The sequence below is a fragment of the Podarcis melisellensis genome (genome assembly GCF_964234715.1).
Source record: "Podarcis melisellensis genome assembly, chromosome: W".
NCBI lineage: Eukaryota > Metazoa > Chordata > Lepidosauria > Squamata > Lacertidae > Podarcis > Podarcis melisellensis.
The window spans coordinates 14,381,088-14,403,825 of record NC_138535.1 but is presented as its reverse complement, the minus strand read 5'-3'; the positions used below and the strand labels follow the sequence as shown (position 1 = coordinate 14,403,825).

Here is a 22,738-nt window from a genome sequence, read left to right as displayed (position 1 = left end):
GCCAGTCCCATATATTCCATCACCTTCGATTGCCATTCTTCCAGAGTAGGTAATTCTTGCATCTTCCAATACTTTGCCAGCAGGATTCTTGCTGCTGTGGTTGCATACATAAAGAATGTCTTATCCTTCTTTGATACCAATTGGCCGACCATGCCCAAGAGAAAAGCCTCCGGTTTCTTTACAAATGTCCACTTAAGGACTTTCTTAATTTCATTATAGATCATTTCCCAGTAGGCCTTAATCTTTGGGCAGCTCCACCAAAGATGGTAAAAGGTACCTTCAGCCTCATTGCATTTCCAACATTTGTTATTGGGCAGATGGTAAATCTTTGCAAGTTTGACTGGGGTCATGTACCACCTATAGATCATTTTCATTATATTCTCTTTCAGGGCATTACATGCCATAAATTTAACACCGGTGGTCCATAACTGTTCCCAGTCGTCAAACATAATGTCATGACCAATATCCTGTGCCCATTTAATCATAGCTGGTTTCACTGTTTCATCCTGTGTATTCCATTTCAGCAGCAAATTATACATTTTAGATAAGTTTTTAGTATTGGATTCTAACAATTCTGTTTCTAACTTTGACCTCTCCTTCTGAAAACCAAGTTTCCTGTCCTGCTTAAACATCTCATTTATCTGACGGTAGTGTAACCAGTCTCGAACTTTATGCTTTAGCTTCTCAAAACTTTGTAACTTCAGTCTTTCGCCATCATATTCTAAAATTTCACAATACTTAGGCCAGTTAGAGTCCATGTTAATTTTTTTCACTGCTTTCGCTTCCATTGGTGACAACCACCTAGGGGTTTTACTTTCCAATAAATCCTTATATCTATTCCAAACATTGTACAATGCTTTCCTGACAATATGGTTCTTAAAGCTTTTATACACCTTTACCTTGTCATACCACAGATATGCATGCCAACCAAAACTATTGTCATATCCTTCCAGATCAAGAATGTCTGTGTCTTCAAGAAGTAGCCATTGCTTCAACCAGCAAAAAGCTGCTGATTCATAATAAAGTCTTAAGTCTGGCAGGGCAAAGCCCCCTCTATCTTTTGCATCAGTTAAGATCTTAAATTTTATTCTGGGCTTTTTGCCCTGCCAGACAAATTTAGATATGTCTTTCTGCCACCTCTTGAAACAGTCCATCTTGTCTAGAATCTGCAGCGTCTGAAATAAAAACAACATTCTTGGCAGTACATTCATCTTGATAACAGCAATTCGGCCTAACAAGGAAAGTTTCAGCCTAGACCATATGTCTAGATCTTTCTTAACTTCTGTCCAACATTTTTCATAGTTATCTTTAAATAAATTCACATTTTTTGATGTCAGATTTACCCCCAGGTACTTAACCTTTTTTTCTATTTCCAACCCAGTTTCACTTTGAAACCTATCTTTCTCCTCTTTTGTTAGATTTTTTTCCAGCACCTTTGTTTTCTGTTTGTTCAATTTAAATCGAGAAAAAGGTTCCCTCTCTTTCCAGAGGGTTCCTAGTTCTCCAGATGTCGATCAAGTCCATGGTGTCAGTGAGTTCGAAAAAGGTCTTTGGTAGTCTCCCATCCTTAGATATTACTTGTCTTTGTGCCTTGTCCATGTTTGTGGAGACAACTCCGTTGAAATCTCCCATCATTATAATTTTAAAGTCCATAAAGTCCATTAAGGTCTCATGCAACTTCTTGAAGAACTCTGCCTCATTAGGTGCATAAACTCCAACAATTAAAATCTTTTCTCCTTGAATTTGGATTTCTACTGCCAGGTATCTTCCTTCATCATCTTTGAAGATCATTTTTGGTTCCCATTTTTCCTTGGCATAAATCACCACCCCTCTTTTCTTGACTTTGTCCGAGGAAACAAATTCCAGTCCTAATCTCTTATTTATCAAAAGTTTCCTGTGTATCCTGGCAATATGGGTTTCTTGCAAGCAAATTATATCTAGCTGTTCTTTCTTTAGTATGTGAAAAACTTGATCTCTTTTTCGGGGATGGTTTAGACCATTACAGTTCCAACTCAGAAGTTGCAGGGACATTTTTGTTATTGGGTATTTTTCCCACCCACTGCTCCAAGTTCTTGTTCCTCGTCGGTCGGTGCTGGGTTCAATCCAAACGATAGGTTTGTAATATCCAGTGTTTCCCTCTCTACAGTTCCTTTCTGAAAGTCCTCAAAGTTTCTCTCCAAAAAGTGTTCTTTGTCTTGAATTGTTTTTATTTTGATTTTCTTCCCTTTGAAGTTGAAGGACAACCCTTGTGGGAATTCCCACCTGAATTGAATGTTGTTTTGTTTTAATATGTCGACTAGGTCTTTAAATTGTGTACTCACCTCCAAAAAGTATCTAGGAATATCTTTGAAGATCTGTATTTGGGAATTTTTGATAACCAATGCCCTCTGGGAATGTAGGTTCAATATTTTATCTCTTTCTTCCTTGGATCTGAGAGTTATTAAGCAATCCCTTGGCTTCTTACCTTGCTTTCTGCCAATCCGGAAGGCTGTAGTTATTGTAAAATCCTCTTCCTCTTCCCCCAACTCTTCACTCCAAAATTCTTGGAACTTGTCTGTAAGAAATTCCCCGAGCTTGTCCTCCTCCTCCTCAGGTACCAGTCTCAATTTCAAGTTCTTGCCTTTCCTCTCCAATTCCATGAGGGCCAGGGCTTCATCATGCTCATGTACCTTCTTTGCAATAGGAACAAATTTCCCTTTGGTTTCCTCGGCCGTGGTCCTCGCGCTTTCGGCTATTTTCCTCGTCTCTGTACTTTCCTGAATTAGACGGTTTATAGAATCTGTATTAGTCGATATTATTGTCGTGTTCAAATCCAATCTTGTTGTCAATTCAGTCAGTTTCTTGGAGTTCTCTGTAGTTTGCCTAGTAAGTGATTCTAAAGATTCATTTATCCTGAGTAGAGCCTGTGTCATGGAATCCATTGATACCGTTGTTGTTCTTTCCTGTGTTGCTGTTGCTCCTGTCAAGGAGCCTCTTTTCTTTTGAGCCTGAGCCTGTTTTGCTTTGGATCTTGTTGATATTTCATCCAGTGGGCCGCTCATATCTCAAGGTCGTTCCCACAGGAACAGTTGCAGTTGGAAAATCCCACTGTTTCTATCTCAATACAGCAGTCTCTCTTTTAAGCCTCTAGAGGGAGTACATTGTATCCAGTACGAAGACAAAGAAACAGGGAAAGAAATAGCCATACAAAGTTCCAAAAGCGAAAGTCCAAATAAAGACCCTACTTTGTTGCAGTTTAAAATGTTACAGTTTTTGTCCACTAAAGTCCCGTTATTTTATATCAGATAAATCTTACTTTGTATCCTCAGTCAAGTTTGACAGCTCACTTCAGGCGCTCACTGCTCCGGCAGCCTGGCCAGAGGTATCGGCAGTGGAAGGTTTCCCGTTCAAATCTCCTTTCTTAAGCAGATAAAATTAAGTCAAATTTCTTCCCCCCCCTCTCCTGCTCGTTGGGGGGGGGAGGTCCTCTTCCGATGTCAGGTTTAACAGAGTTAAAAAGCATAAAAACGTCCCCTTTAAGCACAGCTTACTCTTTTCGTTGCTCAGTCAATCATGCAGTTCCGGGGGGCAGACTTCCTTAATTTTTGCCTCTCCCGTTTTCAGCCGAATCTTCTTAAATTTTAAAGTCCCGTTCCCTTTATTTGCTGTTCTTACTCACGGGTGTTGTTTCCAATCGGTAGTTTCAGGAAGGAATCGGCGCTCTCCGTCAATGGCGACGCGGCTTCGCTCCGTGAGCTGGGTTGCGATCCTCAGCACCGCGCTCACACCCGATGCCGCTCCGGAGCCTTTAAAAAGGCTCTTTCGCGATACCGGGGGGCGCAAAGGTGCCCACCGAATCTCCTTGTTCACAGTGGTGCTCCAGTGGTGGCAGAAAAGAGACGACTATTTGCCCCTGCTCGTAAGCTAGAAAGGGAATTAAAAATACAGCATTTCACAATATTCCCTGCTACTTCCTGCCTAAAGATAAACGAACTGCGCCGCTTTCAAAATCATGACAATGTGATATCCTATTTACAAGCAATAAATGTGAATAAAGAGCCAAGGTGAAGTGTAAGGGGGCTTTCCCCCCTCCTCTCTTACTTGACTTGGAACAGGGCGGGGCAGCCACCCTCCATTTTGAAGCTCTCTTTCAACTTGACTTTCCTGCATGTAGAACCACTGACTCATGTTGATTCATCCCCTGAACAAAGTTTCCTTGGTATAGAGCTATGAAACTCCAGATATATTAGCAATTTAATAATGGTGGTGGTACAATAAATATCACTATAAAAGCTGAAAGTCCGTGGAGATATTGATTTGTCATTTAATAAGTATCAAACTAAGTAATATCTGTTGTTTTCTTATGTATATAAAGTGCTCCTTCATGTGCCAAGTTAAAAGCTCCTGACTATTATATATATGTGAACCTAGGAGCTCAAAGGGGTGAATGTTTGCGTTTCCTACAGAGCGGAAGTCGTGCATTTGGTTTTCCCCCCCTTCTTTTTTTTGTTCTTTTTTTGTTCTTTATCTTTGTTTTATTGTTGAGTGTATTAAGTAGTTTTCTTTTTCTTTTCTTACTGTTAGTGCTGATATTATATTAATAATTGTTGGCTATTGGTATATATTTGAGCCTACCCTTTCAAAATCCTGTTTACTGTTGATAGAACTACTTTCCACCTTTCTCTCTACTTCCTTCTTTGAATATTTTCAAATAATAATTATTTGATTGGAAATACTTAAAGTTAATTTCAGTGTGTATATAGACATAACGGGTAGAGTCTGCCATATATATATTTAGATATGTAAGAATGTTAATTATTCATATATTTTGTAATCCATGTGTTAAATATAAGCATGGTTAATATATGACTCAGATTGGAGCGCTGGTAATTTTTAGTATATTTGGTTTATATTAGGCCTTCCAAACAATTTTGCTAAAGATAAAATAGAGGACAATAAAACTTACAGATTAAAGCCATAATGAGAATTATAAGTATGAATGTCAAGGGGTTAAAGGAAAAGAAAAAACAAATCCTAACACTCAAATATCTCCAGTCATTAAAGGCTGATATAGGTCTATTACAGGAAACACATTTGACAGAACAAGGGGCTCAAACTCCAACTCCAGGGGAGTCACAATTTTATTTAGGAAAGGCTGGCCTTATGAAATACAAGATATAATAAGAGAGGAAGATGGTCGATGCTTAATAATTGTAATTAAAACAGAAGGGACAGAAATAGCAATAGTAAATGTCTATGCCTCAAACACTGATGACCATAAGTTTATTCACAACTGCTTTAAAAGATTACGCTTTTAGCACTTGATAATGGGTGGAGACTTTAATGAAATTTTAGATCCACAGATGGATACCACCTGAGTAGCCAGGGAAAAAAGGACAAAGGTTAGAGAGACAGTTAATAACTATATGATACAGTGGAATTTAGTGGATTCATGGAGACTGCATCATCCTAAGGAAAAATCATATACATATTTTGCAGAAATTTATAAAACCCAGCCTAGAATTGACTTTTTTCCAACATCAGCATCATTACATCCCTTTACTAGTCAATGTGACATTGATATTCCCATTATAGCTGATCACTCAGCAGTAATACTGGAATATAATTTATCTAAAACCCAGGAAGGTATGAGGAGATGGTATCTTAATATAGCATTATTAAATGAAAAAAACTTGATTCAATATATAACCCAAGAAACACAAATATATTTAAAAAATAACTCCAAATCTTTAACATCAAGACTGATGGAATGGGAAGGATATAAAGCTTACATCAGAGGGAAGAAAAAATCCTTCTCTGCCAACAAAGCCAAGCTGCAAAGATTAAAAGAAAATAATCTAAAAATTTCTTGAAAAACACTATGGGGTGATATGGCAAATAACCCATCTACAGTTATGTGATGGGATGATGAGCTGCTTGTGCGTAAAAGCTTAGTCCCTCAGAGTTTGGCCAAGTCAGCAAACCTCTGTCTATAACGGAGCCCCTTAAGCATGGCTCCGTCAGTCGCTGGCAGAATCCGACAGTGGGCGTTTACGGAATCTCTTCCAACATAAAAGCTCCTTAACGGAAACACGTCTTCTGGACTCTCGGCGCGACAGTTTCCGGCGAGGAGTGGGTGTCCCTATAGGAAGTCCGGAAACCTCCCCACTGTTTTCGCTGGAAGTGTCTCTGAGCCATCCCTCCGACTCACTTTCCCTCGGAGCTCCTTCTCTCCCCCTGCTGGTTCCCTCTTCTGCTGCTAAGTCTCTCCTAACCTCTGTGAGCCCTTCCACCTCCTGTCCTTCCGATGGCAGTTCCCTGACATCCACCTCCCCTCCAGGGCCCCCTTCACCCCCTCCTGTCCCCTCCTCTCTGGGCGGTGAGGATGCAAAACCCCTGAAAGAACCTCCCTCATCTTCCGAAGTCTCGAACATTTCCCTCCACCGGTTGCTGTTCCTTGTCTCCGAGCACTCCTCCTCATCGGAGTCTCCTCCTTCTTCCAACTCCGATTCCGGGAATCCTTCAAACTCCTCCTCCTCGTCGGTGGTGCCAAAATGTTCCCTCCGGAACCTCGCTACAGACTGAGGTTTCCTTGGGAACCTTTGATGAAACGTTTCTATTAAAACCTCGTCATTGACTTCTTCTGCAGTTACCCAGGTGTTTTCTGACTCTGGTTCCCCTTCCCACGCTACCAAATACTCCACCTGATTACTCTTCCACCTGGAGTCAATGATTTCCGCCACATGGCTGCTGCGTTCCCTTTCTTCTATGACTGGTCCATGTGTGGACACCCCTTCACGTCCCCCCCTGTACGGTGACAGTAATGACCTGTGGAATACTGGGTGTAGTTTCATGTGGTTCGGTAACCTGAGTTTGAACGCCACTGGATTGACCTGTTGAATGACCTCAAACGGTCCCAATCTTTTGGGTCTCAATTTCTTACAACCCCCTTTGAACGGCAACCCTTGGGTTGACAGCCACATCTGATCCCCCACCCTTTTGGTTTCACCTTCCCTTCTGTTTCTGTCTGCCTGCTTCTTATATTCTTCTTTGGCCCTTTCTAAGTTGAGTTGGAGCTGACGATGGATCGCTTCCATCTCTTCTACAAAATGTTCTGCTGCCGGGACGCTCCATCTCTCCCCTCCTTCCCCTGGAAATGCCCTGGGATGACACCCATAATTAGCCAAAAAGGGGCTCATCCCTGTGGACACATTCTCTGCATTATTGTAGGCAAATTCTGCCAGAGCCAACTTTTCTACCCAATCATTCTCTCTGTCATTGACATAACACCTCAGGTATTGTTGGAGGATACCATTTGCTCTTTCCGCCTGCCCGTTGGTTTCGGGGTGTCGGGCAGTCGAAAAATTAACCTCTACGTGCAGTAAGCTCATGAGCTTCCTCCAGAACCTGGACGTGAATTGTTTCCCTCTGTCTGAGACCACCCTCAAGGGGGCGCCATGCAACCTAAAAATGTGTTCTACAAACAATTTAGCTGTCTCTTCTACCGTGACTGCATGTGAGCATGCTACAAAGTGGCACATCTTTGTTAATAGGTCTACTACAACCATGATGGCTGTTTTCCCCTTGGACTTCGGTAGATCAGTCATAAAATCTATTGATACTGCCTCCCATGGTCGTTCTGGTATGGGTAGTGGTTCTAATAACCCCGCCGGCGCCCGCCTCTCCCCTTTGGCTCGCTGGCATCGGTCACACCCTCTTACATACTCCCGTACATCTTCCCGCACCTTGGGCCACCAAAATTCCCTGGTAACCAACCACATGGTTTTGTGTTGCCCGAAGTGCCCCGCTGTGGGGCTGTTGTGCAGCTGCTTGAGTACTCTCCCCCTCAATTCTCCTTCGGGTATATACAGTGCCCCTTTGTAATACAATGCCCTGTTTCTTTCCTCAAAACCTCCTGGGTTCTCTCCCTCCCTCCTAAGACCTCTGAGCTTATCCTGGGCGTATTCATCATTCTCCGTTCCCTCTACCAGTTCTCTTTGCCCCACCAATGCCGCCCCACACACCCAGCGGTCCTTTGGGATGATATGTCTTTCTTCGGGCGCTCCCTCCCCCTCCAAATATTCCGGTTTACGTGAGAGAGCGTCCTCCCTGACGTTTTCTGGGCCTGGCACGTAACAAATTTCAAAGTGGAATTTGGAGAACTCCTGAGCCCATCTCACTTGTCGTTGGTTGAGTACTCGTGCCGTTCTCCAATACTCTAGATTCTTGTGGTCAGTGCACACTTGCACCTTATGTTGTGCACCAATTAGTAAGTGCCTCCATCTCCGGAACGCTTCGTGAATGGCGAGTAGTTCTCGGTCATACACTGTGTAGTTCCTCTCGGATTTATTCAGCTTTCGCGAGAAGGCACACGGTCTCCACTCCGACTTCTTCTTCCCCGGCTGCAGAAGCACCGCCCCTACCGCCCGGTCCGATGCATCAGTTTCTACTCTCATCGGTTTTTGTAAATCCACATGCAAGAGCTGTTCTTCAGACGCGAACGCTTTTTTCAGCTCTTCGAATGCTCGCTCCGCCTCTACCGTCCAAACGAATTTCTTCTTGCTGCTGAGACAGTCAGTGATGGGAGCCGTCAAGTGGGCAAAGTTCTTGATGAACTTCCGATAGAAGTTTCCAAACCCTAGGAACCTTTGCACATCCTTCTTCGTTTTCGGTGTCTTCCATTCCAGTACCGCCTGAACCTTACCTGGATCCATGGCCAATCCCTTGTCTGACAAGCCGTACCCCAGGAATTCCACCTCCTTGGTATGAAACTGACACTTCTCCAGTTTCACCCACAGCTGGTTTGTTTGCAGCTTGCCCAACACTTCCCGGACATCCCTTACATGCTGCTCCTCATTCTCTGAATATACCAACACGTCATCTAAGAAGGCCACGCAATTCTTGTAGAGCAAAGGTCCCAGGACGTGGTTCATAAACGATTGAAAACATGCTGAGCCTGCTTGTAGACCGAAGGGCATAACGAGATACTCAAAAGCCCCTAAAGGGGTGAACATGGTGGTTTTCCATTCATCCCCCTTCCTTATCCGTATCAGGTTATACGCCCCCCTCAGGTCCAGTTTGGTAAAAATCTTTCCCTTCCTCACCCTGGTCAAAATGTCATCAATTCTGGGCATGGGGAAAGCCACTGGTTCCGACACGGCATTCAGGGCCCTGTAATCCACTACAAGCCTGGGTTTATCCGTGTTTTTTTTGTCCACAAAAAACACTGGGCTGCCCCCCACCGCTGTTGACTCTCTGATGAAACCTTGCTTCAGGTTTTTGTCAATGAACTCCCTTAACTCCTGCATTTCTCTGTCGGACATGGCGTACAGCTTGCCCACTGGCAGCTGGGCCCCAGGGAGTAGGTTGATTTGACAGTCAAAGGGTCTATGCGGGGGCAGTTTGTCTGCTTCTCTTTCGCTGAAGACGTTACCCAGGTCGGCGTATTGTCTGGGCACCTTCCCTTTGTCCGTTACTTCCGTCCCTGCTAGAGTGGCCCTGGCCCCTTCCTGAGCCTTCCCCTCTTTGCAGTGTTCTAGGCAATGTGCTGACCCAAAGGAAACCACCCTCTGATGCCAGCCTACTAGCGGATCATGTAGCGCTAGCCAGCTCATCCCCAAAATAATGGGAGCTCCTCCCAAGGTGGCCACGTTAAACGCTATCAGTTCGGTGTGTCTTGCCACCCTCATTATCATTGGGACAGTCTGTTGGCTAACTTCTCCTCCCAACAGCTCCCTCCCATCAATCGTGGTCACCTGCAAAGGGTTACTTAAAGGGATAGTCTGTATCTGGTGTTCAGCTGCAAACTCCTTACTCATAAAATTACAGGAGCTGCCTGAGTCCAATAGCGCCTTTATCTTTAGTGGGTGTCCGTTTGGCATCTCTAGCAACACCTCTATCACAAGCGCTGGTCTTGGGGGTTCCGGTGTGGGCACTTTCACTGCTCTTTGGCCTGGCTGCTGTGCCCCGATGGTGGCAGCCAGGCGTTGGCTTTTACTTGCTCCTTGACTTCTTCCTCTCCCCCCCCCAACAGCTCCCGCCATCCCTTGCCATTCCTTTCTTTGTGGGCAGACTCTGGCAAAGTGACCTGGCTGTTGGCAGAGATAACATTTCTTGGCGCTCTTCCCCTCCTTCTTCCGCCCTTCACTGGGGTTTGAAACTGCGTGCGCGTGCGCTGTTCCAATTTCCATCGGCTCTACTGGCGGGAAAGGTTGCTCTGGAATCTCTGGAATGCGGAAATCCCTCCAACGTTCCCCCTTCCCTTCCCGCTTCTCCAAAGCTCTCGCCTCCTGGCGTGCTCCTATGGTCAGCGCGGATTTAGTCAGCTGGTCCATAGACTCCGCCCTGGGCGTCCGGGAAAGTTCGTCCTTCACTGCTGAAGAGAGCCCTTCTTCGAACAGCATTTGTATTGGTTCCGCCGATAGATCCCACCCCAATTTATGGATCAACATGGTGAACTCAGTCCAGTACTCACGGACAGATCGGCTCCCCTGTTTACATGCCATTAACTGTCTGCGCACCACTCCCTGCTCAATCTTGCTGGAAAACATCAGATCCATGGCGTGAAAAAACTTCCTCGAGTCCTTTAGGACGTCATTATTAGCTGCCATCAGGGGCCTAACCCAGTCTTTCGCCCCCCCCCCTCGAGATGGCCAATCACAAACGCCACTCTCGATTCCTCATTGGGAAAGTCATCAAACTGCAGGTTGAGGGCATATTGCATCTCTGTCCTAAAGGCTTGATAGTGCCTGGGATCCCCCCCAAACTTCTGCACCAATCCTGGCACCTTTCTTGCGAGTGGGGTGGTTTTTCCCTTTTCCACATCCTGAGCCCTCCTCTCCTCGAGCCTCGCCGTTTGCAGCGCTAGCTGGACTTCCAACACCCTGTACCTTTCTTCCAGGCTTGGACCCGCTCCAGCTCCTCCTGCTTCTCCGGTTCCGGCTGGGTTGCTCATGATGCCTCTCCTTGCACAAGCTGCTTTCGGAGACTGTCGGATTGCTGTGATGGGATGATGAGCTGCTTGTGCGTAAAAGCTTAGTCCCTCAGAGTTTGGCCAAGTCAGCAAACCTCTGTCTATAACGGAGCCCCTTAAGCATGGCTCCGTCAGTCTCTGGCAAAATCCGACAGTGGGCGTTTACGGAATCTCTTCCAACATAAAAGCTCCTTAACGGAAACGCGTCTTCTGGACTCTCGGCGCGACAGTTTTTGGCGAGGAGTGGGTGTCCCTATAGGAGGTCCTGAAACCTCCCCACTGTTTTCGCTGGAAGTGTCTCTGAGCCATCCCTCCGACTCACTTTCCCTCGGAGCTCCTTCTCTCCCCCTGCTGGTTCCCTCTTCTGCTGCTAAGTCTCTCCTAACCTCTGTGAGCCCTTCCACCTCCTGTCCTTCCGATGGCAGTTCCCTGACAAGTTACATATGAAAGAATACAACAACTAACATTAGAACTGAATAGTATACTAGCTCAGAAAATTGAGTTCAGCCTACTAAGTCTAAGGCAAATATATTGGGAACAGGGAGAAAGACTGACAAAAATTCTAGCTAATCATCTAAAACCAAAGAATGCGAACCAAATCATACCCTTAATAAGAAATGAAAATAACATCGCAGCAACCTCATCAGTAGATATCACTCATCAGTAGATATCAATAATGAATTTGGCGGCAAAATTACAGAAAGTTGTTCAAAACTTTACTCAAACAGGTTTTATAAAAACAAGACAAGCTACAGATAACATCAGATTAACAATAGATTTGATAAATTTAAACAAAGATGAACAGGCATTTATGATATTGTCATTAGATGCAGAAAAGGCTTTTGACAGAATATATAAAGAATGTATAGGGTTTGTGTTACGTAAATTTGGTTTCCCTATAGAATACTGTAATTGGATTAAAATGATTTATAAAAACCCAACGTCACGGATTGTTACAAATGGAAGAATTTCGAATTTGATTAGTTTAAATCGAGGAACAAGACAAGGATGTCCTCTTTCTCTGTTATTATTTAATCTTTGCCTGGAACCATTAACAAGAGCAATAATTCAGGATGAGCATATCAAGGGTGTAAAACACAACAAAGATAATTACAAAATTGTATTATTTGCAGATGATATGCTTTTATTTATTTCAAAACCAGAAGATACAATTCCAAAAACTATGGAGAAAATAAAAACCTTTGGCAGAATATAGGGATATTCTATAAATTGGACAAAATCAGAGATTTTACCAATTGGGCCAAGGGCTACATTGTATAGAAACCATCAATTTTGGATGTGCAAAGACTTTATTAAATACTTGGGTATAATGATATAGACCAAATTGTAAAATTAAATTTGAATCAAATTATAAATGAGATTTCTTTGGATATTGAAAGGTGGGGACCTCTAAACCTCTCCCTTTGGGGAAAGGTTAATGTACTCAAAAGGAATGTGGTTCCAAAGCTTTTATACACCCTTAGGGGATTACCAATACATATTCCCAAATGTTACTTCCAAAAAATAAATCAGCTATGTAGATCATGCCTGTGGGGTACAAAAATATCACTACATAAAATGCAACTTCCAACTAAGGAAGGTGGCTTTGGCCTCCCAAATCTGGAAGTATATCACCAGGCCTACCTTCTGAGTAAGACTAGTGATTGGAGAGCTAGCAGGAATCTCAATTGGGCTACTCTGGAATATAGTTTCTTTGAATCTCTTGTAGGGTGGACTAAACTCGCCTCCAATTTTATGAAATATCCTATTATCCTGGAGACTATTAAAGCACCTATAAAAATTTGGTTGAATATAAATAAAAATAATAAGGATGATCCCTATCAGCATGAGAAATTAACAATATGGGCCAACCCAAAATTAAAAATTGGAAATCAAGTAATAATTTGGCAAAATTGGATGGAAAAAGGTATTTTGACATTGAATCAATTAATTGATGAAAATTACAAATTTGTGGAATATAAGACTTTGCAAGTAAAGTATGGATTAACCAGTGAAACACAATGGCAATACATCCAATTGAAACATATGTTGGAAAGGCAGCTTGGCCCTGATGCTATAGCAGCATCGGGAACACCCATGCTGCTACAAGATTTAATCTCTGCAACAAAAACAAGAAACTCTACACTTGCGCTATATCCAACCCTACTCAACAGGAAGAAATATGATTTAGAATATGATAGACAAAAATGGAGTGAAGAGTTAGGGGTACAGATAACAAATGTCAAGTATAAAATCAACAGAAATAGCCTCTATGGAGACTTATTCAACAGAAAATAATATTCAGAGTCCACTGAATAGCTCCATAGGAATGAATTGCATGTTGTCGCAAATTAAGAAAGGATAAATATGAAGAAATCTGGAAGGAATATTTAAGCGATAAGGTGGATAGTGGTGGGAAGTAGGGGGAGGAGAGAAAGGTGGGAAAATGTTAAAAAGGTATATGAGTGTATTCAAATCTGAATTGTCAAATTGTGTTATTAGTGTTGTTATGGTTTTTGTTGTATGTGTCTTTTGCGGTTGTTGTTTGTATTGAAAAAATATTTAATTTTTTTTAAAATGACTGCTTGAGGTGGTGGCAGGCTGGGTCTTGGAGTTCCCTAACCTATTGGTTTGAGGGGACTTCAACGTCCATACTGATGGCACCCCCTCCTCACGGGCTCTGGACCTGGTGTCTTCCATGGCGACATTAGGACTCTCCCAGTTTGTTTCGGGCTCCACACACCAAGCAGGCCACACGCTGGATTTGATCTTCGGCACAGGTATAGATATGATCATGGCCTCCCCTGTGGAGGTGCCATGGTCTGATCACTACGCTCTGAAAGCCAGGATTGACTCCCCACCCCACCCCCGCTTGGGTGGCGAGCCTATTTGGGTTTGCCCGCAGAGGCTGATGAATCCTGATGGATTCCGTCAGGCTTTGCGGGACCTTGCTCCCCCTGACGGCTCATTAGATGAGCTCGTCAAGAGCTGGAATAACCGACTCTTGGCGACCATCAGTGAGATCGCACCTAGACACCCCTTCGACCCCGTCAAAACCGAGCCCCTTGGTTTACCGATGAGCTCCAAAAAGTGAAGCTGGACCTCAGACGTCTAGAGCGAGTATGGCAGCATGCTCGTGACGGAGCCTCAAGAACATCTTAAAAGATACTTATGAAAGCCTATGAGATGGCAGTGAAAGCTGCTAAGAAGACTTACTTCTCAGCTTCCATTGCATCCACTAGCTCACTAGAATAATTAGGTCGTTAATGTCCCCAGAGGGACAACAAATTTTAAATACTAATCTGACACATAGCTATGAGGCATTGGCGAGCTTTTTTGCAGAAAAAGTCTTGCTTCTCTGCTGTGACCTCCCTGCCAATTTGGATACAATAACAGAACTGTTGTTGGGTCCAATATTGGACCACTTCGATCGGATACTCCCAGCCGATGTGGACAGACTCCTCTGAGCTGGAAGGCCCACCACCTGCCTCCTTGACTGTACCCATCTTGGCTGATTAGAGCGTGTCCAGACGAGGTGCAGATCCCCCTGGGTGATATCATCAGTTTGTCCCAGGGGAGTTGAAGGAGGCAGTGGTGTGTCCGCTCTTAAAGAAAACATCTTTAAGAGCTATGCAAATACCACCTGGTTTCGAACCTTTCATACCTGGGTAAGGTAATTGAGAGAGCGGTTGCTGAACAGCTTGATAGGTTTCTGGATGAAACATTGGCTTTGGACACATTTCAGTCTGGCTTTCGCCCTGGTTATGGGACCAAGGCGGCTCTGGTCATCCTAACAGACAATCTTCGTAGGCAGCTGGATTGAGGCGGGTCGGGACTGCTGATTCTTTTAGATCTGTCAACAGCCTTTGACATGGTCCTCCATGAACATTTGGACCGCCGCCTTGCTGACGTGGGGTTTCAGGGCACAGCCTACAATGGCTGCACTCTTTTATCTCAGGTCGGGGACAGAGGGTGCTGCAAGGGGAGGAGTTGTTATCATGACACCCTTTGGTGTGTGGAGTGCCGCAGAGCGCAATCCTCTCCCCGATGATTTTTAACATCTTTATGCGCCCCCTTGCCCAGCTTGTCCAGAATTTCAGGCTGGGTTGTCATCAGTATGCTGATGACACCCAACTGTATCTGTTGATGGACGGCCATCCTGACTCGGCCCCAGACACACTGACCAGATACTTGGAAGCTGTGGCTGGATGGCTACATGGGAGCCGACTGAAGTTAAATCCTTTGAAGACAGAGGTCCTCTGGCTGGGTCGGGATGACATGGGGTTGGGGGGCCTAACTCCCATCTCTTGTGGGGGCTCAATTAGTACCAGCGCCCTCTGTTAGGAGTTTGGGTGTAACCTTCAACGCCTCCCTTTCTATGGAGGCGCAGGTTGCAGCTGTAGCAAAAGTGGCATTTTTCCACGTCCGCCGTGCTAAGCAGTTGGTCCCTTACCTTTCTCGCCCTGATCTTGCCACAATGTTCCATGCGATGGCCACCTCCAGGCTCAATTATTGTAATTCGCTCTACGTGGGGCTGCCCTTGAAGCTCACCCAGAAACTCCAGCGGGTGCAGAATGCTGTGGTGAGGCTCCTTACGAGGTCTTCACTGCTGGACCACATTCATTCAATGTTATACCAGCTGCACTGGCTCTCGGTGGAGTACAGGGTCAGGTTTAAAGTGCTGGTTTTAACCTTTAAAGCCCTATACGGCATAGGACCCTCGTACCTACGGGACTGCCTCTCCTGGTATGCCCCACAGAGGACCTTATGGCCTGCAAATAACAAGACTTTAGAGGTCCCGGGTCTCAAGGAGGTTAGACTGGCCTCGACCAGGACCAGGGCCTTTTTAGCCCTGGCACTGGCCTGGTGGAACACTCTGTCACAAGAGACCAGGGCTCTGTGAGATTTGACATCTTTCCGCAGGGCCTGCAAGGAGGAGCTGTTCTGCCAGGCCTTTGGTCCAGGCCCAGTCTGACCCCCTTCTTTCCATGAAACCCTGTATGTAAGTGGCCCCCTTGGCCCTTTCTATCAGCCCATATGGGACCAGCACAGGTGACCGGGCCTGACGAATATTTAATATTCATACACTTGTACTTTATCTTAATCTAAAATGTAAGGGTATAAGTTGGAAAAGCTTAATGCAATATAGGTATTAGTTCTTAGTAGTACTTATGTTGTATCAAAAAGAGTGATAGCTGAGTAATTGACAGTACATAACTATTTTTTACACAGTATATATGGAGAAAGAAAAGTAAAATAGTCCAAACCGTAGGTTCTTTCAAATCCACTTGGTTTAAAAGCTTAAAAATAAAATAAAAAGAGGAGCAGGTGATTCAGTTCCCTTCATAGATAGTTCAATATCCAGTAGAAATATAGATCAGTGTTCCCATATAATTGTAGTTCCAAAATAATTGAAAGAAGTTTTGACAGAATTTAAGGTGTAATCCAGTCTTGCTTATTAAAAGTTGACACGGTGTTGACCCCAGGATCTCCAATTTCTTCAAGAGGGTATTAACACCCTTCCAAATTGATGGAAGTGTCTCTTTCTTAATCCCTTCTGTCTCCAAGTTCAATATTAATATATTACAGAGTCTGTGTCAAGTTCAAATGCACTTTCAAGTTCAGGTCTATTGTTCAAGTTCAAGTTAACAAACATTTTAAAGTTCTGTAAAGTATCCAGATTGGTATTTAAAGAGCTTTGTAAAATCCTTTGTCCTTGTCAGCCATTAGCTGTTTTAACTTTCAAGGCTAGTCTGCAACTTCTTCACTTGTAAAGTTTTTCATGCAGTTTAAATACCCAGAAACAGGAGTGGACTTCCTTTTTATCCTGTTTTGCCGAATTAGTAATTAACAATTAATTTCCTTCTCACCTTGCTAATCAGCTTGAATTGGAATGGTAGGTGTTGATGGCTGGTTCAGAGACTTTGCTCTGCAGAGCCGCGCTGGAGCCTAAATCGCCGGCTTTTCCTCAGCTTCCCCCCCCCCCTCCTTTCAGAGCAGAGGCAGAGACCGGAGCCCGAGCTGCCGATGCGATCCGCAGGACCGCTAGACACCTCAAACTTTCCTTTGAGGCCTTTTGGGTGATAATGCCGAGGCTGGTGCCTCCCCCCCCCAATGTAGCGTCACCCAGGATTCTCTGGTCTCCCTTCATGCTGATGTGACCCATATCCAAGGACATGAGCACACGACTAGCAGAGTTCAAACAGAAGCTTAGCCTTAAGGAGTAACATTCTAAGCCTAATTTATTGCAAATTAAATCAAACAGAACAGAACAGAACAAAGAAAAACATGGCTTCTCTCTCTGTCTTCCTCGGAGAAAGAACTGCAAAAGCAATAGCTATGCAGAGCGGAAACAGCATATCTCCCTTTCCACTCACAAGATTCCAATAATCAGTGCTGGAATGTAAACAGACATGTGACATGTAACAATCCCACACATCTGCAGCATGGGAGGAATGGAATTCTCAACATTCTCCCCCATTTCATGTAACCCGCTTCAGTATTTCAGCCTAACTGCAACTGCTGTACATAAACCTGAAGTTGTTCCGTGTCAACAACTTTTGACAACAGATCTGCAGGAATTTCCTTTCCTGGCATGTAGGACACCTGAATGAGTCCTTTCTGGATACACTCTCTTGCACAATGTAATTTTATCTGCAAGTACTTGGTTCTTTGCTTACATCCCTCAGATGTTAGCAAAAACAGACACAACCTGTTGTCTTGGTAAACCTGTATAGAACATCTTACATGAACCCTCATGTCCTCAAACAGTTGCAACAACCATTCACAATCCAAAAGTGAATATGACAGTGCATTAAGTTCAGCTTCACAAGAACTTAAGCTCACTGTTGTCTCCTTCTTGCACGACCAGTCAAACAGACACTGGTTGTACATGTAGCATACCCCGGAAGTGCTTTTGCCATCTGTGATGTCACAAGACCTCCAGACTTCTGATTAGTGCATTTCAGTCTGTAGTGCATGGTACCCTTCAGGTAGCATGCTATGCGCTTCAGTGCTTTCCAGTCCTTAACCGTAGGATTGTTGGCATGTCTGCTCAGCAAATTGGTGCTGACAGCAAAATCAGGTCTTGAACACCTGGCAATAAAATTTAGCTTACCTAGAACACATCTGTACAGTGTAACATCAGAAAATGCTTCATCAGTATCATCTAACTGAAAACCTGTCACCATTGGTGTATCCACAGGGTTTGCATCAACCAAGTTCAGTTTGGTTAATACATCAGCAATTTTCTGTGATTGGTGTACCATGATATCAGCTCCCTGGTTTCTATCCAACTCCAGAGAAAGATAGTTGGTTACCTCACCAATATCCTTCATGTCAAAATGCTACTTCAGTTGAGCTAGGGTGCCATTGTATAACGCCTGATATTTCCAAAAGAAAAGAAGATCATCAACAAAACATACATAATACAGTTTGTTTTGCCCCTCCTCTTTGACAAACACACATGGATCTGCTTTGCCTTGGTGAAAACCTAGAGAAAACAATGTCTCTGTTAGTTTAGAGTTCCAACACCGGGCACTCTGTGTGAGACCATACAGGGATTTCTTAAGAGCACAAACCAATCCCTCCTTTACCCGTACTCCATCAGGTGGAAGTATATAAATTAATTCATCCAGGTCTCTGTACAAAAATGCTGTGTTCACATTGTGATGCAAAACGTTTAGTTTCTTCTCTGCAGCAATTTTGAGCATAAGCCCAATGTACTCATACTTGACGGTGGGTGAGTAGGTCTCATGATAGTCTTGACCTGGTACCTGTGAAAAACCTCGGGTGACCAATCTGGCTTTGTGCCATTCTGGTCTGTCTTGGCCTTAAAGACCCATTTGCTATCAACCAGCTTCATCCCTGGTACCAATGGAACTAGTTCCTATGTTTTGTTCCTCTCTTAAGGAATCAAGTTCAGCCTTCATGGCATTTAACCATGGCTCAGCATCCTCTGGACCTCTTGGAAGCTTGAAGGTTCCCAAACCTTCTCTGAGTTACTAACAACAGCTGTATCTGCTTTGGCTGTTTTAGCAAACTCCTCATCATACCTTTTGGGTTGTTTACCCTTTGTTGCGTACTATATGCAAGTCTTCCATGCTAGGCTTCTCCTCTTTAGGAGAATGGTGGCCTATGGTGAACAGTGGTTCCTCCAATTCAGTGTCAGACCCTTCAGACGGTCTGAGAGAGGCTTTCACACTTTTGTAGTCTGCCGTGTCAGATTCACAGTCACTGTCAGCAGCAGCACTACCACCTCCCCCTGAACTGGCAATTGAACCTGTGTCATCATCAGATTCTTCACCCTGATCAGCATCAGGGTGACTTTGGAAGATTCCCGCATTGTCTCCCCACTTTGCATTGTACTGAACACTTCTGGTGAATCTTACCGTCTTCATGTCAGACATTAGCACTCTGTATGCACCTTTCTCGTATCCCATAAAAATACCATACAAACCACGTTTGCTGAGCTTGCTGCTCTGAGGAGTGTGAACCCACATGTCAGAACCAAAAATTCTCAGGAGCTTAACAAATGGTTTCTTACCAAACAGCTTCTCATAGGGAGTGCATCCTATTGGTGAAGAAATTCTGTTATACACATATGTGAAACAGTTCAGAGATTCAGCCCAATATGAATCAGGCAAATTTGCATCATGCCCTGTAGGGAAGTCTGATTTACCCTTTCACAGAGACCATTCTGTCATGGTGCTCTGGGATTGGCAACATCATGCTGGATTCCCTTCTCAGCTAGAAAAGCCTCAAACGGCTGAGAACAGAACTCCCTGCCCCGGTCAGTGAAAAGACAACCCACCTGTCTTTTGTGAACATTCTGCAGCCAAGCACAGAATTCCTGGAATCTAGGAAATGCTTCTGACTTCTGCTTAAGCATGAAAATATGAATATCTGGAAAACTGATCTATCAGTACCATGAAAAATTCTGCCTTGCCTAATGATGGCTTTAGTGGACCAACAAGGTCTGCGTGCACAATCTGGTAGGACTCCTTGGCTTCCCTGCCAGATACCTTACCCTTTGGAGCAACTCTGACCTTGTGTTCTGCACATGATTTACATTTCATGTGAAATTTGCAGGGTTTAATAGACACCCCCTGGACCAGATCAGGCATCAGATGACCCAGTGGTGTTCGTGGATAAAACCTGCATGTAAAATTTTGTTAGTAGACACAGCATGATATGTCTCACTATTTTGCATATCAACACCAACAGCATCTTCATAAGAATAAGACAACAAGAACAAGCCATTAACACAGTCAGCATATAAAATGTCCTTTCCGTTGTTCCTGATGGTGCATTTCTGTTTACTGAACTTAACAGTAAAGTCTTGCACTGTCAGCTGAGAGACACTCAGTAAATTGTCCGCCAAATCTGGAACAAAAAGCACGTTGTGAATCGTGGTCCACCAACTTGGATGCAAGACAGTTCCGATGCCTTCCGAATGCAACGACTGACCGTCTGCCTGGTGCACAGTTCCCTTCTGTGGCGTAAATGTGACAAACAAATGTTGGTCTCTGCAAAGATGGCGTGTCACCCCAAAATCTATGATGAAAGCTTCCTAGACTGTTGGACTGGAACAGTGTGTAACCAAAGCCTTGTGCTACGCAGGTTTAGGCTTGCCAGAGCTCTTGCTCTTGCTCTTTGAGCCTTTACAGCCTTTGCCAGTTTCCTCTTTGGCCTTTGGGCGTTGTCTGCAATCCCTCTGCATGTGCCCCATTCTGCCTCAAGAGAAACACCTCACTGCTTTCAGAGCTTTGGCGCCATCTAGTGACTGCATCATTGGTTGGGGTGACAAGGCAGTCAACCTCCCCTGAACACAACCTGCAGCTTTTCGGCGATCATCCTCATTTTGGAGAACCGCACATACATGTTGCGCTGTCAGATCGGCAGTGGGTAAGACAACCAGCTGTGAAGCTATGCTATCAAACGAATCCAAATAATGAATCCAGGAGCAGAAAGCAGAACAGAGATTCCGGGATTTCAATCTGTCTCTGTAAACAGACATGTGACATGTAACAATACCACACATCTGCAGCACGGGAGGAATGGAATTTTCAACACGCCTCACCTTGACGCTTCCCCCATGGACCTCTGCAATGCTGGGCTTGACGGAGCTGTCAAACCCACTGTCCGTCCGCCAGTGTCTCGGCAAGAGAGTCCTCTTCCTGGTTCTTTTTCCCTTTCTCAGCTCAAGAACAGAGGGTAGAAAAAAGAGCAAATTGATTAAGTAGAGCTGATTCACAGTGGAAGACTGCTGAGAGAGACTTGTGTCCTGGCTCTCTGGGTATGAAGCAATAAAAGTTAATTGCCTACAAGTCTCGTGCCGACTTCTGATTTACAGCATCAGGCAATGGTCAGGAAGCCTATTCTGGCAGCCTGACATGATGGCAGGCACTGCACAGGCTCTTAGGTTGAGACAAGTTCTACCCAGGGCACAAAGGTGTGAAAAGCTTCATGTTACAGGGGAAGCTTTTTTCACAGATGTCAAAACATTTTTGAGTATTGTTACTGAGATTGACACTGCCCATTAGACACGTTCTTTCTCCTCTGGTTGGAGAATTCAAGCTGGTACCTCAGGTGATATCATCAGCTTATGTTCATCTCACGTTCTGGGCCTAGCTACAGGACATGATGGTGTCATGCCATGACTTGCTCTGGTGGTGGTTTTCTCCCTCAGTCCCTTCAGCAGCTTCTGCTTCCATTCCAATATTTCTTCCCCTGGTTGGTGAGAATTCAGGTAATTATTCCAGATCCAGTGAAGAGGGAGCTACAGTGGCAGGAATTATTCCCCAGTTATTGAAGGCAATAACTCTGGAGATGCAGAGATTGATCCTGTCTACTGATGCCAGTCTGAGTTGGCATGCTCATCTCAACTAGGGGACAACAACCTAGACTTCTGGACCATTTAACTTTGGGTGTAGTTGGTTGGATGTTCAGGGCAGCCGTTAGTAAGGGCCTATGTGAACATCCCACTGCTCCTCATTCAGCTGGCCAGTGGAAGACCTCTCCACACACCTAGTCATTGCACAGTTTTTGTCATTCATCTTGTGCTTTCCATGTCTCTGCAGCGAATAGATTTTCTATTGTACCGTGGCTTTGGGGCTCGCTATTAGCTTTCCCTCTTTTTACTCTGATTCCTCTTGTGATCCAGGAGATTCATCAACTGTAGGCTTAAGTGGTCTTTGTGGCCCCATTAGGACTGGGGAGACCACAGTTTGGGGGGGTCTAATCATTCTTTCTGTGTGAAACCTGTGGATTCTTCCAGTCCAGGAGGATCTGCCATTGCAAAGCTCAGCTGTGCACCTGCAGCTGGTCATTCTTTATCTAACAGTCTGACAGATGAAAGGCTGTGGCTGTCTCAAAATGGTCATTTCTGGAGTGTTGTCTTCCAAGATGGCTTTCTGTAGTTTTATACATAGCAGCTCATGTAGGGTCTACCTGACCTGGCATTCTGCTGCTGGGATAGATTTATTGGAGGAAATCCACAGAAATCAGGACATTATTCTGCCTTCCTTCTGAGCGTGAATGGCATTCGCTGGATCTCCATAGGGATTTACCTAAAGAGAACAGAGTCCTTCCTGTCATCTGACTCTGTTTGTTTATTTTCAGCCTCAAACAATGGGGAAGAAGGTATCATCAGCTCTTCTGTTTTGTTGGCTGCATCACCAAATGTTACGAAATCTCTGGGTCTGCTATTCTGCTGCTGGTTGACAGCTTCAACCCTTGTTAAACATTGTAAGCTGGATGTTTACAATTCTGCCAAACCATCCTTCG

General features: G+C 44.4%; 2 protein-coding genes and 1 long non-coding RNA gene across 5 annotated transcripts in view; 2 read left to right on the top strand and 1 right to left on the bottom strand.

Moving 5' to 3' along the window:
* Positions 1-13,871, top strand: part of LOC309361155 (uncharacterized protein) — a 140,164-nt gene extending 126,293 nt beyond the window's left edge. Inside the window, exon 2 of the mRNA XM_081896118.1 lies at positions 13,857-13,871. The gene's annotated coding sequence lies outside the window, so the exon portion shown is untranslated. The remainder of the gene's footprint in view (positions 1-13,856) is intronic.
* LOC309361183 overlaps positions 1-22,738 on the bottom strand; it is a 187,318-nt gene that overhangs the window by 103,760 nt on the left and 60,820 nt on the right. The window lies entirely within an intron of this gene.
* Positions 1-22,738, top strand: part of LOC309361140 (fragile X messenger ribonucleoprotein 1-like) — a 222,030-nt gene that overhangs the window by 195,565 nt on the left and 3,727 nt on the right. The gene's annotated exons all lie outside the window — the stretch shown is intronic.